The sequence below is a fragment of the Papio anubis genome, chromosome 15 (genome assembly GCF_008728515.1).
Source record: "Papio anubis isolate 15944 chromosome 15, Panubis1.0, whole genome shotgun sequence".
NCBI classification, from domain to species: domain Eukaryota; kingdom Metazoa; phylum Chordata; class Mammalia; order Primates; family Cercopithecidae; genus Papio; species Papio anubis.
In genome coordinates, this window is record NC_044990.1 from 59,529,627 (window position 1) to 59,545,454 (window position 15,828).

Below are 15,828 nucleotides of genomic sequence, written 5' to 3' on the forward strand. Positions count from 1 at the left end.
CCTCACACGGGAAACTTATTTATACTGGGAGGTATACTGGGACTTGTCTTATGAAATTATGGAGGTTAGTCAGTATACTGGTCCGGGACTCTTACCCAGACTCATGTGCTGTTTATGCCTGCCTGACCATTACTCTGGCTCTAGGAGCCTACCTTTGTGTTCTCCTCAGCATCCTTGGGAAGCCCATAGTTCTTCAAATAGAAGGCACACATTCAATACACCACCACAATAGAAAACAAGCTCGAAGACTTTGTGCTTACACATCCTGAGTAAAGAGAGTACAATCAGTAAGGAGGGCATTCGTTCATCTGTCTGGGTCAGGAAGAGCCTTCAGGAGCATACGGAGAGAGAGAGAGAAATAGCAACATTGAATATATATGGGAATAGGGAGGGTGTGGGTCACTTTGTGCAAATGTCTGAATGATTCCTTTAAAGGAGCTGGCAGGAAAGCAGGAGCCCAGTGGACTAGACAGAAGAGATGCCTCTAAGTTCTTATCTCTGGCTAGCAGGCTTGGGCCATTTGAGCGTGGTGTAGAACTGGAAACTTTGTCGATGGTGACCAAGCCCTGCCTCTCATAGGAGAAAGTTAAACTTGTACTCAAAATGGATGCTGAGGCAGGAAAATTGTAAGAATTAACAACAATTGGTTACACGTCTTTATTAACTTCTATTTTCCTTCAAAAGTTAGGCCTGGGTATCTGTAGAATTAAACTTCAAGATTATGTTTATAGGGGTGTTAGTTTTGACCCATACTTTCACTAATGGTGTGCTGGTAAATGTTCAACAACTGTTCTCCGAAGCCGATTTTAAGCTGTTTGCAGCTTTCTGTGGTATAAATACACAAACTATGACCAATTTCAAGCAACAAATGTATCATTGCTGAATGTGGAGTTGGGAAGAGAAACATAAAATTTGCTCCTGTGAGGCTGTATGAACTGGCTTCAGGATACCACCCGCTTTTTCTATCTAGAGGCCATCTGAAATATAAACAGATATATAAGTACACAAATTTATATTAAAGTAAGCTGGATTTATTATTCATATTAGGTTGTTGCAAGAATAATCACGTTTTTTGCGATTATTTTTAATAGTATGTATTTTGTTCAATGTAAATTCCTCTCAGGAATTAATTGCCTGCTTCTTGTGTTAGTAAATTCTCAAACCCTCTACGTTCCACATGTAAAAAATTTCTTTGTTGCAAACTATAGGTTTCAACACAGATACAAGAATCTAAGGGGCATAAGTAAAAAACAACGAGTGAGAGATTGTACCAAAGACAATACATTTATCTTTGTAGAAGAGATTCTAAAAAGCAGAGCCTGAAACAACAGATGAGAAAAGATCAGAGAGTATCTTTAGAAAAAAGTGTTTACAAACCTGTCATTTTCTTTAATGTTTTAATATAAAACCCTGCTGTGAATAAAAGCATAAATACATTCCTCCAGATTAGTAAATTTTCCTAAGAGGTATCATCAATCACATGTGCTCTTTTCAAGAAATAATTAGATTATCTTATGTAAAGTGAGTAGAAAAGTCATTTTTTTTTTCTGCCTGCAGTCAGTATATGCCAATTCTCACATATTATATATGATTATATTGAACTCAAGAGGTTTTAAGACAACAGAGAATAATTAAGATTTGGAATTTGGAAAGAGAAGGAAAAAATCTCAAGTTGCCAGTTGTATTGGAAGTTCACTTTATAACTCCAACTTGATTTAATTTTGAATATCCTTGTGCCTTGGAATTGAATTCAGAGGCAAGACAGTTAGCAATTTACATAATGGAATCTCTCTGGATAAAATCCTTGAGGACACGCTATATTCTAATTGTCACTTCTCTGTTGAAATTTCTTTTTACTATGCCTCAGATGACAGTTATAAGTGCAAGAACAATTAAATTGTTTTAAGGAAGAGGCACAGAGGCTGACATTTGATTTAGAATCACTGAGAATTAAGAAAACTCACCTGGTGATAATATGTCCCCTAGTAAATTGACCAGCAGTAGATCCCCAATATAATCTGATGATTAAATTTTATTGACACCTCGGGGGATACATTTGTAGGCATCTAGACATTATCATTGTTAGCTCACAGGTGTTTACAACTATTATTTTTAATAAAAATAATATAAAGAAACATGGCATTACTCATAAAACTCCTGTGATTCTCTATTCCCATTTCTTTCCATTTTGCATTGTCATAGAATGTCTGAGAATTTTATGCTTTAAAAGGACTGAACTAGAATTATGCTATTATTAATTTTAACGATCAAGTTTAAAGTGAATATTTTGTGAAACCCAAAGCTGTTTCAAGAGTGGGTAGGAAGAAATTTTAATGTCTGAAGCCATACATAAATTAGGCCATACCCAACTCAGACTCTTGCACTCTATATAGATAGCCTTGACCTTTGAACTTCTATCTCTACAATACGAGCTTTTCTATTTACTTTGAATTAGGTTTGGCTCAACAAAGCATTATTGGGCACAATTTTTTGTGCTAAGATGCATGGCACATGAACCAACCTATTTGACTGAGAATAACAGCACTACAGTAATACATTTTCTTACACTTAATAATATAAAACTTTTGCAGGGTAAACAGGTAATTCAGAAGGCAGGTTGATTAAATTTGTGTGTTTGTGTGTGTGCACAAGTGTATCTGTGCACACATGTTAAGATTCAATTGAAAGGGTAATGCCAGACAAGCCTTTGGATGGAGAAATAATTGTACTGACACACTTATTTGGTGAAGAGGTGTGGAGGATAGTATATACATTACTACATTAAGTACCTCATGGAATCTTTTCCCTTCTTTATAATATGGCTTATTCTTCTTCTGCAAAAAGTTTATTTAAATTTATTAATTAGGGTTTTGGAGAGGCAAAATAATTCCATCTGTACATTTTTATGAAAAGCCTCACTACCTTGGTATTTCTTTACCCTTGAAGATTGTCTTAGGACCAAATCCAAAAACATATGCATAAATAAAATCCGGTGACCCTCTGTGCCCAAAATAAAATAAGCAACAATATTTTTTCAGATATATCTTTGTAGTCATTTTTTCAAGAAACAGGAATTTAAGAGAGCAAGATATGTATACAAGTGATGGTCACACTTATTGGGTAGACATTTTATAGAAAGAGGAAACTACATTTTTCTCCATAAAATTAAACTTCAATTAAGTAGTCATACTAGAATGCTTTCATTTAGTGACAAATAGTCTTATAAAAATAATAATGAGTACATTTGTCAAGAGCTTACCATGTGCCAGGTGTTGTTCCATTGTTACTCACATAAATTCACTTATTGAAGCTTGATGGCAACCATTTATATAGGTCTTATTATTATTCCCCATTTTTAAAGAGGAAATCAAAACATAGAAAAACATAGAAAGGTGAACTGATTTGCCCCAGGCCCTACAGGTAATACATAGCAGAGTCCAGATCTCAGACTCACAGATTAACCACTCTGCTATCAAATGTTTCAGGACCATATACCCAAATGACCTTGCGTCTTCTGCTGCAATCCCAAGAGTGGAAAATTGACTCTAGGAACATGATTAATAGCATCTTTTTAATTACATTTAAAAAGTTAAAATGTTGGCTGACCTTTAAATTATAATAGATACAACATTTTTAGGCAAATACAATTAAAGTACATGCAACACAAAAATGTCTGATTTTTTTTTTTTTTAACACTTGTACAATCAGCCTTTGCCTGCCATATGGAGCATGCGTGATTCTTTTTCGCTGAATAAATGAGATGGATGTCATGTTAATCCCACATTGATTCATTTATTTACTGGTTATTTTTTAACATGCTTGTTGTTCATTGAGTCTCAGTACAGGTTAGGTATTATACTATGCACTGAGAATGTAGAGACTAATATATGAACCAAGCCTCAAGGAGCTCAAAATCAAGTGCAAGTAGACACAGATGTCACCTAAATATGATAAATACTAAAGTTATTGAATACGTGTTTACTGACGCTTCTCAGAGAAATATGAGTCTCCTGGGTGAATATGTTGGGATGTGAGCCTAGTTTTTCAATGTTAGAAGTGTTTCAAATAAGTGAATAAAATCATATAGGAGAAGAGGTATATTCCTAGTCAATGATGACATTATGTTAAGACCAAGACTACATGATAGTGAATGAACTTTACAAAGAACTCTGAAGAGTTGAGTGACCAACAGAGTCCTAAAGACTGTACCAGAAGCCATGGAAGAGTTAAAGCAATTTCTATAGTAAATAATTTAAGTGCAACATTTTGGATTGGTGTTGACCATCTAGAAATTTGTGCAGTATTGCATTTCCTTTGGTTTGAAATTAAAGTATTATTTCCCAAACCAGTAAATATTAAATTATTGAAATAATTGAAGTAAAATTGAGCAACCTGACATGCTCAGGAGAAATTTGAATCAAGGAAGTAACTTCATGATATTTCAAAATGTGGCATAAAGATTATATCTTTGTGTATAAGAGAAAATAGACTAAAATTTTCAATTTGTTCTCTGACAAGAAAATAATAATAAAACACTGGATAACAAATGAGGCCATCTTTCTTCAAGAAATAGTTTTTTTTTCCCCTCAGATTATCTTGTGTAAAACTGACTCCTAATATGTATTAATGATGCCTCATAAATAAAATATACCAGGAGAGAAATGAAAGCAGAGCTTCTTGCAGAAGCTCATCTCATCTTCTATCCTAGCTAGTGAGCTTTTTCCCCTCCGCATTCATCTCCTGTCATTCTAAACAGAATAATAAAATGCTGTTCTCTAATTAGGAAAGGGTTTTTAAATATGTTTTGAATTCCTGTGAATGTGAGGTGTTATATTTACTGTACCTGTAGTATACAAGGCTAAAATTCCCTCTAACATTCTTTTTATGTCTTCCGTGTTGTCTTTGGGTTTTTAGCGATTCCCTTTTTATTTATTTATTTATTTATTTATTTATTTTTATTTTTTTATTATTATACTTTAAGTTCTAGGGTACATGTGCATAACGTGCAGGTTTGTTACATATGTGTACTTGTGCCATGTTGCTGTGCTGCACCCATCAACTCGTCAGCACCCATCAACTCGTCATTTACATCAGGTATAACTCCCAATGCAATCCCTCCCCCCTCCCCCCTCCCCATGATAGGCCCCGGTGTGTGATGTTCCCCTTCCAGAGTCCAAGTGATCTCATTGTTCAGTTCCCACCTATGAGTGAGAACATGCGGTGTTTAGTTTTCTGTTCTTGTGATAGTTTGCTAAGAATGATGGTTTCCAGCTGCATCCATGTCCCTACAAAGGACACAAACTCATCCTTTTTTATGGCTGCATAGTATTCCACGGTGTATATGTGCCACATTTTCTTAATCCAGTCTGTCACTGATGGACATTTGGGTTGATTCCAAGTCTTTGCTATTGTGAATAGTGCCGCAATAAACATACGTGTGCATGTGTCTTTATAGCAGCATGATTTATAATCCTTTGGGTATATACCCAGTAATGGGATGGCTGGGTCATATGGTACATCTAGTTCTAGATCCTTGAGGAATCGCCATACTGTTTTCCATAATGGTTAAACTAGTTTACAATCCCAGCAACAGTGTAAAAGTGTTCCTATTTCTCCACATCCTCTCCAGCACCTGTTGTTTCCTGACTTTTTAATGATCGCCATTCTAACTGGTGTGAGATGGTATCTCATTGTGGTTTTGATTTGCATTTCTCTGATGGCCAGTGATGATGAGCATTTTTTCATGTGTCTGTTGGCTGTATGAATGTCTTCTTTTGAGAAATGTCTGTTCATATCCTTTGCCCACTTTTTGATGGGGTTGTTTGTTTTTTTCTTGTAAATTTGTTTGAGTTCTTTGTAGGTTCTGGATATTAGCCCTTTGTCAGATGGGTAGATTGCAAAAATGTTCTCCCATTCTGTAGGTTGCGTGTTCACTCTGATGGTAGTTTCTTTTGCTGTGCAGAAGCTCTTTAGTTTAATGAGATCCCATTTGTCAATTTTAGCTTTTGCTGCCGTTGCTTTTGGTGTTTTAGACATGAAGTCTTTGCCCATGCCTATGTCCTGAATGGTACTACCTAGGTTTTCCTCTAGGATTTTTATGGTATTAGGTCTAACATTTAAGTCTCTAATCCATCTTGAATTAATTTTCATATAAGGAGTAAGGAAAGGATCCAGTTTCAGCTTTCTACTTATGGCTAGCCAATTTTCCTAGCACCATTTATTAAATAGGGAATCCTTTCCCCATTTCTTGTTTCTCTCAGGTTTGTCAAAGATCAGATGGCTGTAGATGTGTGGCATTCTTTCTGAGGACTCTGTTCTGTTCCATTGGTCTATATCTCTGTTTTGGTACCAGTACCATGCTGTTTTGGTTACTGTAGCCTTGTAGTATAGTTTGAAGTCAGGTAGCGTGATGCCTCCAGCTTTGTTCTTTTGACTTAGGATTGTCTTGGAGATGCGGGCTCTTTTTTGGTTCCATATGAACTTTAAAGCAGTTTTTTCCAATTATGTGAAGAAACTCATTGGTAACTTGATGGGGATGGCATTGAATCGATAAATAACCTTGGGCAGTATGGCTATTTTCACGATATTGATTCTTCCTATCCATGAGCATGATATGTTCTTCCATTTGTTTGTGTCCTCTTTTATTTCACTGAGCAGTGGTTTGTAGTTCTCCTTGAAGAGGTCCTTTACATCCCTTGTCAGTTGGATTCCTAGGTATTTTATTCTCTTTGAAGCTATTGTGAATGGGAGTTCATTTATGGTTTGGCTCTCTGTTTTTCTGTTACTGGTGTATAAGAATGCTTGTGATTTTTGCACATTGATTTTGTAACCTGAGACTTTGCTGAAGTTGCTTATCAGCTTAAGGAGATTTGGGGCTGAGACAATGGGGTTTTCTAAATATACAATCATGTCATCTGCAAAGAGGGACAATTTGACTTCTTCTTTTCCTAACTGAATACCCTTGATTTCTTTCTCTTGCCTGATTGCCCTGGCCAGAACTTCCAACACTATGTTGAATAGGAGTGGTGAGAGAGGGCATCCCTGTCTTATGCCAGTTTTCAAAGGGAATTTTTCCAGTTTTTGCCCATTCAGTATGATATTGGCTGTGGGTTTGTCTTCAGTAACCGAGTCGATCAACTGGAAGAAAGAGTATCAGCGATTGAGGATCAAATGAATGAAATGAGGCGAGAAGAGAAACCAAAAGAAAAAAGAAGAAGAAGAAATGAACAAAGCCTGCAAGAAGTATGGGATTATGTAAAAAGACCAAATCTATGTCTGATTGGGGTGCCTGAAAGTGAGGGGGAAAATGGAACCAAGTTGGAAAACACTCTTCAGGATATCATCCAGGAGAACTTCCCCAACCTAGTAGGGCAGGCCAACATTCAAATCCAGGAAATACAGAGAACGCCACAAAGATACTCCTCGAGAAGAGCAACTCCAAGACACATAATTGCCAGAATCACCAAAGTTGAAATGAAGGAAAAAATCTTAAGGGCAGCCAGAGAGAAAGGTCGGGTTACCCACAAAGGGAAGCCCATCAGACTAACAGCAGATCTCTTGGCAGAAACTCTACAAGCTAGAAGAGAGTGGGGGCCAATATTCAACATTCTTAAAGAAAAGAATTTTAAACCCAGAATTTCATATCCAGCCAAACTAAGTTTCATAAATGAAGGAGAAATAAAACCCTTTACAGATAAGCAAATGCTTAGAGATTTTGTCACCACCAGGCCTGCCTTACAAGAGACCCTGAAGGAAGCACTAAACATGGAAAGGAACAACCGGTACCAGCCATTGCAAAACCATGCTAAAATGTAAAGACCATTTAGGCTGGGAAGAAACTGCATCAACTAACGAGCAAAATAACCAGTTAATATCATAATGGCAGGATCAAGTTCACACATAACAATATTAACCTTAAATGTAAATGGACTAAATGCTCCAATTAAAAGACACAGACTGGCAAACTGGATAAAGAGTCAAGACCCATCAGTCTGCTGTATTCAGGAGACCCATCTCACATGCAGAGACATACATAGGCTCAAAATAAAGGGATGGAGGAAGATTTACCAAGCAAATGGAGAACAAAAAAAAGCAGGGGTTGCAATACTAGTCTCTGATAAAACAGACTGTAAACCATCAAAGATCAAAAGAGACAAAGAAGGCCATTACATAATGGTAAAAGGATCAATTCAACAGGAAGAGCTAACTATCCTAAATATATATGCACCCAATACAGGAGCACCCAGATTCATAAAGCAAGTCCTTAGAGACTTACAAAGAGACTTAGACTCCCATACAATAATAATGGGAGACTTCAACACTCCACTGTCAACATTAGACAGATCAACGAGACAGAAAGTTAACAAGGATATCCAGGAATTGAACTCATCTCTGCAGCAAGCAGACCTAATAGACATCTATAGAACTCTCCACCCCAAATCAACAGAATATACATTCTTCTCAGCACCACATCGCACTTATTCCAAAATTGACCACATAATTGGAAGTAAAGTACTCCTCAGCAAATGTACAAGAACAGAAATTATAACAAACTGTCTCTCAGACCACAGTGCAATCAAACTAGAACTCAGAAGTAAGAAACTCAATCCAAACCGCTCAACTACATGGAAACTGAACAACCTGCTCCTGAATGACTACTGGGTACATAACGAAATGAAGGCAGAAATAAAGATGTTCTTTGAAACCAATGAGAACAAAGATACAACATACCAGAATCTCTGGGACACATTTAAAGCAGTGTGTAGAGGGAAATTTATAGCACTAAATGCCCACAAGAGAAAGCAGGAAAGATCTAAAATTGACACTCTAACATCACAATTAAAAGAACTAGAGAAGCAAGAGCAAACGCATCCAAAAGCTAGCAGAAGGCAAGAAATAACTAAGATCAGAGCAGAACTGAAGGAGATAGAGACACAAAAAACCCTCCAAAAAATCAATGAATCCAGGAGTTAGTTTTTTGAAAAGATCAACAAAATTGACAGACCACTAGCAAGACTAATAAAGAAGAAAAGAGAGAAGAATCAAATAGACACAATAAAAAATGATAAAGGGGATATCACCACCAACCTCACAGAAATACAAACTACCATCAGAGAATACTATAAACACCTCTACGCAAATAAACTAGAAAATCTAGAAGAAATGGATAATTTCCTGGACACTTACACTCTTCCTTTTTTTTTTTTTTTTTTTTTCAGACGGAGTTTGCTCTTGTTGCCCAGGCTGGAGTGCAGTGGCATGATTCCCACTCACAACAACCCCTCCACCTCCTGGGTTCAAGCGATTCTCCTGCCTCAGCCTCCCATATAGCTGGGATTACAGGTGCATGCTGCCACATCCGGCTAATTTTGTATTTTTAGCAGAGATGGGGTTTCTCCATGTTGGTCAGGCTGGTCTCGAACTCCTGACCTCAGGTGATCTGCCCGCTTTGGCCTCCCAATGTGCTGGAATTACAGGCGTGAACCACTGCACCCAACCGAGACTCTTTCTTAAATAAGGTATGAGAGGCTTGCAGTTCTTTAATCTGTAATATAGTTGTTCATTACCTTTTCTTATCCGTCTTTTGATGTCAGCACTTGTCTGTAGTTATAGCCCCTGTTTATTTCTGATATTACTAATTTGTAAGCTTTTTATTTTATTTCTCATGAACGGTGCTAGATATTTTCAATTTTATTGAACTTTTCAAAAATCCAGATTTTTGTTTCACTGATTTTATGTATTACTTTTCTGTTTTTTATTTCATTTATGTCTGTTCTTTCTTTTATCGTTTCCTTCCTTCTGCTTGCTCATGGCTTATTTTGCTCTTCTTTTTCTAGGTTCGTGAGATAGGAGTTTAGATTATTTATTGGAGATATTTTCTATTTTCTAATGTAAGCATTTAATACTATCAATTTTCCTCTCAGCACTGCTTAAATTGTGTCTCATCAATTTGGATATGTTGTATTTTTAGTTTATTTTACTTAATTTGATGCATATAATTTTTTAAAAGCATATTGTTTATTTTCAAGTGTTTAGAGATTTTTCTTTCTTTTTTTTTTTCAATTGCTGGTTTGATTTTATGGTGGTTAGAACATGCTCTGTAGGACTATAATTTTTAAATTTGTTGAAGTTTGTTTTATGGCCAAGAATATGACCTGTTTTAGTATATGTTTCATTAATGCTTAAAAGATTATATATTTTGTTATTATAACATGTAGGGTTCTGTAAATGTCAATTAGATACTGTTGATGGATGGTGTTATTGATTTCCTCTACATTCTTGCTAATTTTTATCTGGTTCTTCTATCTTGAATCCTCCATTACCACTGCCTTGTGATTTAGGAAAAAAATTACCTAATTTCTGAAACTCACTTTTTTTCACATGTAAATGGGTCATAGAATATTAACTTTTCAGGATACTTAAGAAAAGCAAATAAATATAAAATATGTGGCATATACAGAGACTTGAAATAATTATAGACTGTATTATTTTCATCTCTAGGATTTGATAAATAAAGCAATAACTATCCTGAAATGGATGTACTCTCTGATATATTCTCCCAATCTTATTTCTGTAGATAGGCCATCACACTCAATTTCTCCCAAAACTTAGTTAAAATACTACTAATAATTACATATTACTGTTTGGAACAATCTTTGTTTGAAAGTTCTTTACATTGGCTTTGGTAATGATTTTTTGGATATCACACAAAAAACTCAGACTGCAAAAGCAAAACTAAATTAATAGGACTACATAAAACTAAAAAGCTTCTCCACAGCAAAGGAAATCATTCACAAAATGAAAAGCATCCTATGGATTTAGAAAAAATATTTGTAAATCACGTATACAATAAGAGGCTAATATCACAAATTTATAAAGAACACTTAAAACTCAATAGCAGGAAAACAAATAACCTAGTTTAAAAATGGGCTAAGGATATGAACTGACATTTCTGCAAAGAAGACATAAAAATGGCCAGCAGGTTTATGGAAGGCATTTAACCTCATGAATCATAAGGCACATGGAAATTAAAACCAATATAAGCTATTACCTCACACCATTAGGATGGCTATTACAAAAACACAAGAGAAGACAAATGTTGGCAAGGTTGTGGAGAAAAGGGAACCCTCATATGCTGTTGGTGGGAAGGTAGACTGGTACAGCCCTTATGAAAAAGACCATGGAGATTCCTAAAGAGGTTTAAAATAGAATTGCCATATGACGCAGCAATCCTTCTTATGCTTATATATGCAAGGGAAATGAAATCACTATGGTAAAGATATCTGTACTTTCATGTTCATTGCAGCATTAATCATGATAGCCAAGATATGGAAACAACTTAAATGATCACAGATGGACCAACGGATAAAGAAAATGTGCTATATATAATCAATAAATATTATTCAGCCTTAAAAATGAAGGAGATACTGCCATTTGCCACACTGTGGATAATCTGGAGGACATTATAGGTGAAATAAGTCAGAAACTCAAAGATAATGCATTATCTCACATATATGTGGAATCTGGGAAACAAAGAATTTCAAATATACAGAGATAGACAATAAAACAGTGGTTATCAGGAGTGGAAGGTGGGAGGAAGGGCGGGAAAATGAGGAGATGGAGGTCAAAATAGTAGATATGTAGCATAAATAAGTCTAGAGAGCTAATGTGCAACATTGTAAGTATGGTTAATACAATTGTATTATGTTAGAGATTTTTGTTAAGTTAGATTGTGCTGCTCTTGTCACAAAAAAGTAACTATAAGATGACAGCTGTGTTAATTTCTTCACAATAATAACCATTTTACTATCTCTATGTATCCCATAACATTATGCTATAAAGCCCAAATATACACAACAAAATTTATGTTTTAAAAAATATGTTAAATCAAATAAAGGCAAAAAAAGAAAAGAAGATAAGATTTAAGAAAATGAGAGATGTAAGTTTTAAATCCTGAGTGACTTTAATGTATCTGGCTTTGGGGAAAGCAAATATTTTCTTTGAGCCTTATTTTCCTCACCTTTCAAGTGCAGAAATTAATACTTGCTCTCAAGGTAGGTATAAATATTAAGAAAGAATGTGTTATGATATATATCATTTCTTTTTATCATTGGTAGTTAATTCTCTACATAGTTTTTGCAACATTTTTACTACCAGTGAATTTCTTCTGTACCACATTATTGATCCACATTTTGCTGAGAAAAGGATAGTTTTCTTTCTTGCTGCTGAAATGACTGGTCCAATTATTGCTTTACTACTTTCTAGTTGTGAATCTCGAAAATTTGAGACAGGTCTCAGTTAACTGAGAAAGTTGACTTTGCCAAGGTTGAGGACACGTGCCCGTGACACAGCCTCAGGAGTCCTGACAACATGTGCCCAAGGTGGTCAGAGCACAGTTTGGTTTTATACATTCTAGGGAGACATAAGACAGGAATCAACATATGCAAGATGAACATCAGCTTGATCTAGAAAGACTGGCAACTTGAAGCAAAGGTGGGAAAACTTGAAATGGGGAGGCGACTTCCAGGTCACAGGTAGATAAGAGACAAACGGTTGCATTCTTTGGAGTTTCTGATTAGCCTCCAAAGGAGGCACTCAGATATGTATTTATGTCAGCGGGCAGAGGGGTGACTTTGAATAGAATGAGAGGCAGGTTGGCCCTAAGCAGTTCCCACCTTGACTTTTCTCTTTAGCTTCATGATTTGGGGGCCCCAAGATTTATTTTCCTTTCACATAGTTTATAATTTTGACATGTTTCTCATACTTCATTTGACCATGTTTCTTCTAACAAATATATTCTATTTTTATTTCATTATTTGGCCTATATTTCACATCTAAATGATAATTTTTTCAAAACTGACCAAGTGGCTATAACCAATAAATTAGTGATTCTGTCCTCCTATTTTAAGCTATTCTTGAGCACATTCCCCTTCACCTTCAGGTACAGGCTGTGATACACGTGGTGATCAATCTTCTTAGACTCACAGTGTCTTCTGAGCAACCGGAGCAGAATCCTCATTCTCCTCATCCACGTGACCTTCTTTGGCATTCGGGCATTGGCTGGTACCCTTCCTCTTACCTATGCCCATGTGCCTGCCCTTCAGGCGGGCCAAGGTGTTTTTCCGTCATGGCGCCCAGGAATGGACCGTCACAGGCTTGCAGTTGATCAGCCCATCTTTGATCAGCTTCTGGATCTGCTGACGGGAGTTGGCACTGGCTATTTCATTGGTCTCACTGGTGTCTAACCAGACCTTCTTCTTCCCACAGTGGAGGACACTAGAGGCGAGCCTCTTCTGAAGCCTGAGCATACTCACGGCTGTGGCCACATATTCTCATGGAACACATCCACAAGCTGAAGGCAGACAAGGCCCTCAAGAAGCTCCTGGCTGACCAGGCTGAGGCCCGCAGGTCTAAGAAAAAGGAAGCAGGCAAACGCCATGAAGAACGCCTCCAGGCCAAGAAGGAGGAGATCATCAAGACTTTGTCCAAGGAGGAAGAGACCAATAAATAAAAGCTCCCCCTTTGTCTGTACATACTGGCCTCCGTGATTACATAGATCAGCCATTAAAATAAAACAAGCCTTAAAATAAAAGCTGAAATTGGATCCCTTCCTTACTACTTATACAAAAATTAATTCAGGATGGATTAGAGACTTAAATCTTAGACCTAAAACCATAAAAACCCTAGTAGAAAACCTAGGCAATAGCATTCAGGACATAGGCATGGGCAAGGACTTCATGTCTAAATCACCAAAAGCAATGGCAACAAAAGTCAAAACTGACAAATGGGATCTAATTAAACTAAAGAGCTTCTGCGCTGCAAAAGAAACTACCATCAGAGTGAACACGCAACCTACAGAATGGGAGGAAATGTTTGCAATCTACCCATCTGACAAAGGGCTAATATCCAGAACCTACAAAGAACTCAAACAAATGTACAAGAAAAAAACAAACAACCCCATCAAAAAGTGGGCAAAGGATATGAACAGACACTTCTCAAAAGAAGACATTTATGTAGCCAACAGACACATGAAAAAATGCTCATCATCACTGGCCATCAGAGAAATGCAAATCAAAACCACAATGAGATGCCATCTCACACCAGTTAGAATGGCAATCATTAAAAAGTCAGGAAACAACAGGTGCTGGAGAGGATGTGGAGAAATAGGAACACTTTTACAGTGTTGGTGGGACTGTAAACTAGTTCAACCACTGTGGAAGACTGTGTGGTGATTCCTCAAGGATCTAGAACTAGAAATACTATTTGACCCAGGATCCCACTACTGGGTATATACCCAAAGGATTATAAATCACACTGCTATGAAGACACATGCACACGTATGTTTATTGCGGCACTATTCACAATAGCAAAGACTTGGAACCAACCCAAATGTCCATCAATGACAGACTGGATTAAGAAAATGTGGCACATATACACCATGGAATACTATGCAGCCATAAAAAAGGATGAGTTTGTGTCCTTTGTAGGGACATGGATGCAGCTGGAAACCATCATTCTCAGCAAACTATCGCAAGAACAGAAAACCAAACACTGCATGTTCTCACTCATAGGTGGGAATTGAACAATGAGAACACTTTGACACAGGAAGGGGAACATCACACATGGGGGCCTATTGTGGGGTAGGGGAAGGGGGAAGGGATAACATTAGAGATATACCTAATGTAAATGACGAGTTAATGGGTGCAGCACACCAACATGGCACATGTATACATATGTAACAAACCTGCACGTTGTGCACATGTACCCTAGAACATAAAGTATAAAAAATATATATATTCTTATTGGAATACGAAGTGCACATTCTGATGTGAACAGCTTTTCCAACTTCAAGCCAAGAATCTGATTCTCTACAGGATATTTAAAATTCCAAACTAATAATCTTATCTATCACATATTAGGAACTATATTAAAAGAAAACTTAAGCAAAACTTTAGCTCTGAAATAAATTTCCCGATTCACCACTCCCGTCTGCTATGATCCTATTTTTTATCCTCTTTGTTTTGGTTGTTATTTTGGTTTTCTGGTCTGTCTTTATCCTTGATTCTTGGCTGCATTTTTCCCAGCAATGAAGCTAGCTCAGGTCAGTGTGGACTTGAGTTGCATTGTTTCCATTCTGCCTTTTCTTGTCTACAGCAAACAGCTGTAGATCTCTGTAGTCCTAGAATAGTCTGATCCTAGCAAACTACCTTATGCAAAGCATTGTTAATGGGTTACCTTACCTGCATGAAGAATGACCACATAGCTCTAAAACCACCATGCCATTACTTTCTTTTTGTTCCTTGCATTAAAGTTATGGTGATGCTCTGTTGTTTATGATACTACTAAGATAGCTTTTCTTTATTTACTGTTTATAGGCTTTAACAGATGCTAAATTTAGAGAATCGTTTTTCTTCAATTTACAGAAATATCTCTGATACAAATGCCTGGGTTTGAGGAAAAATTCTCCATCAATGCCCAATTATATTTCTGTAAGAAGTAAATCTGTTTTACTTGCTGGTTATTACTTCAGTATAAGTTTGATACTTTATATACAGAGAATAATGAAGCTCTATATTTTTTTTGCTTAATGTTATAATTCTAAGTAGGCATTGTAGGAATTCTGAACAGTGTAATAAATTTAGTGCTCTTTATTATATTTATTTATCATGATTATCATTTATTGTTCATCAATTGCAGTGCTTTGAAAATCTCACAAGGATCTTTGAGTGATCTGAGTGATGATTAATTAACAAACATAACTTACATTGCTTTAGGGTTCATAAAACATTTCAGATACATTATTTCATTTAATTTGATCCTTTGAAAAAC

The 15,828-nt window shown here is 36.4% G+C and overlaps 1 pseudogene; it reads right to left on the bottom strand.

Annotated features, from left to right (window-relative positions):
• Positions 1-12,898: 12,898 nt before the first annotated feature.
• Positions 12,899-13,307, bottom strand: LOC116270524 (annotated as a pseudogene).
• Positions 13,308-15,828: the final 2,521 nt, after the last annotated feature.